The sequence below is a fragment of the Lactuca virosa genome, chromosome 2 (assembly GCF_052849685.1).
Source record: "Lactuca virosa cultivar CGN04683 chromosome 2, Lactuca_virosa_CGN04683_v6, whole genome shotgun sequence".
NCBI classification, from domain to species: domain Eukaryota; kingdom Viridiplantae; phylum Streptophyta; class Magnoliopsida; order Asterales; family Asteraceae; genus Lactuca; species Lactuca virosa.
The window spans coordinates 144,195,067-144,198,093 of NC_136427.1; positions in this window are offsets into that span (position 1 = coordinate 144,195,067).

Genomic DNA, 3,027 nt, shown 5'->3' on the forward strand with positions numbered 1-3,027 from the left:
CCCAGAAGCAAGGTGAAGCTGTACTTGAAGTTATGTGACAGATTGCATTGAAGTCTCCTCGATCAATTTGCTACTATCTATGAACTTGCTGAAGTGATCCAGAAGAATCGGTCTCTCTGTTATTTTCTCTGAAGTATTTCAAAGCTGAAAGTGCTGATTTTCAAGAATCTTTACAAGAAGCCCCTACACCCAATGTGCGTTCAAGTTCAAATCTTTGAAGGAAGTCCAACTTTTCAAGATAAAGTCATTCATGCAGAAACTCATATGTTCATCTTGAAGTTGTGAAGAAATCGAAGACAAAAGCTAAAGTCAAGAACGAAGAGGAGATTGTTAGATCATAAGAAAAGAAAGCTATAAACCAAGGGGGAGATTGTTAGGTCATAAATTGTGGTTTATACTTTGCTTTTCATAAGATATTAGAGTTCTTGGTCTAGGAACGAAAACACCATGTTTTGGTGTTGTTTGGACCAAAATCACATGTGATTTTGGTTAAGCTTAATATTGTTTTGTTTGGGTTTTGGGCTTGGGCTTTGTTATTAGGTCTAGGTATAAATAGTGTTATTTGAGCCTTGTAATTAATGGGGACGTTTTTGGGGGCTGCCATATACTTAGAACGTGATTTTGGAGAGAAAACATGAGAGAACCAAGTGTAATCAAGAATCTTATGTACCCGACTATTCAATAATAGTGTGCGTTGAAGATTAATCTTTGTGTTCTTATTCCATATTTGATCTTGCATCATTCACTTGATTGAGATTCCGCACCATCAAGTGAATCCGATTGATACATCGTAGCATTTTGGACTTACAATAATATATCCCTAATGAACCTAAAACCGATATCAACAACATAGATCTTTCACCGATAGATAAAGTAGTATCTTTTTGGTTTGAAAGTATATGATGAAATCTTTCCATAATATTCTTTCATCCTAAAACCCTTGTCATATTTTGACCAACTGGAAGTCCAAGATAAATAAATGAGAATTTATATGGCTTACACCCAACAATTTCGCAATTTTTTTAAATAGATTAATAATTAATAAATAATAAATAAATCAAAAGTAAATAAATAAGGACACAAAATGGCTAAAAAATTATGGACTCTGATAAAAATAAAAGTCAAATAATAATAATAGGTACGATTTTGATAAACAAATGATTTGATTCGAACTGAGTCTCACATTATTTCGAACTACCATTATTTCTTATTGAACCTGATATAAGACATATCAAAATCGTTTAGCCGTTTAAACAAGGGATAATGACTTAAAAGGGTAATATATTTTTTGATTTGTACACATTTGGTCATTGAGATTTTTTTGTCCATATTTAACCCTTCAACTTGTTAAACTGTACACATTCAGTCCTTATTAGCAGTTACTTTAGGTTAGCCGGGAAAAATGACTTAATAGGGTAATATATTTATCATTTTGTACACATTTAGTTCTTAATATTATTGTACACATTTATTCCTTAATATTTTTTTGTTTCAAAATAGGGATAATGACACTGTAGCACATGAAAGTTTTGACATTTGGCTAATTTGGTCATTAAAGTTTTTTTTTTGGGTACATTAGACCACTAAAATCGTATATGACCTGTCAATTTAGTCATTTTCCATACTTTTAAATGGTTTCCCGGTTGACATTTTATATGTGTCAATTAATATTTATTTTTTGGCTAATCCGATGCCACGTGAGATATGTCACGTCAATAAATGATATACGATGCTTAAAACCTATCGTCCTCAGCTATCGAACTTCACTTGTCTTCATTATTCAGCTGTAAACGAAATTGGTATAGGGTTTGTGAAGCATTTTTTTGATCTAGCTGAAGAACCAAAGAAGTCGTAACAATGGCGTAATCGGAACCTAATGGAGTGTTTGTGATGGTGGAACTCAACTACCAGGGGGTATTTAATCGAAATCCTTTCTCTTACACTGGTGGTGTGAAAACCATGTTCACTGATATCGACTTTTCTTCTATGACTTATTCCGAGTTTGTGACCTTCTGCGAATATTTCATGCATGAAGAGTGTAAAAAGTTATACTACTGTGAACCAGGCAATTCCCTGATGGAAGGTCTTAATCCCATTTCAGATGATGTAGAATATGCTACTTTTATTTTTGATGCTTATGGAACAGATGGTGTAATTTCGGTTTATGTGGATCATATTGGGGTTGTTGTTGATGGGTGGTTTGATGATGAAGATAATGATGATGATGAACGTGAGTCTTGTATTGATGATGAAAATGAAGATAACATAGATAAATTTAGCAATGTTGCCTTTGAATTTAATGAGGATGTAGTGCATATGAATAGGACATCAAATGATCCTTTCTTGAGTAAGTTATGTGTTGATGAGGAGGAGGATAACAAAATTGTAGATGATGATAATGGGAGAGAATTTGAACCTAAAATCCAAACTCATTCCATATTTAATGATCTATTACACTGGGAAAAACAAAAACCAATTCTAGGAATGAGATTTAAGGGTCCAGGGAAAGTAAAATCAATGTTGTGAAACTATGTTGTGGCTAATGGATATCAATTGTGTTTTGAAAAAAAAAAGATAGGAAAAGACTTTTGGTGAGGTGTAGCAAGGGTGCTTGTATATTTAGATTATGGGCTTTTTGGATGAGTGATGAAGAGAGTTTCCAAATCAAGTCACTAAAAGCTGATCATAATTATGCTAGGAACTTCAAGTTTGGATAATTGGTGACATATGCATGGATTAGGAGTCACTATACCAAAGAGATTGTGTAACGCCTGTAGATCCGGGCTAGTCAATTTAGATATAATAGGGGTCGAAAACGACTTTGTGACAAAAGATTATTTAGAATAAATAATCTTAACCAAGTTGTAGAATACGTCTCAAGGGTTCCGTACATATAAAGAACGTTGAAATCCGAGTTATAACGAAGAAGTTATGGTCCGTCGAAGTCTTACGGCAAAACCGGTACGACACCGGGAGACATAAATAGTGAATTTATGATGGAGGACTTTTTAGCCTTAGAAATCTAAA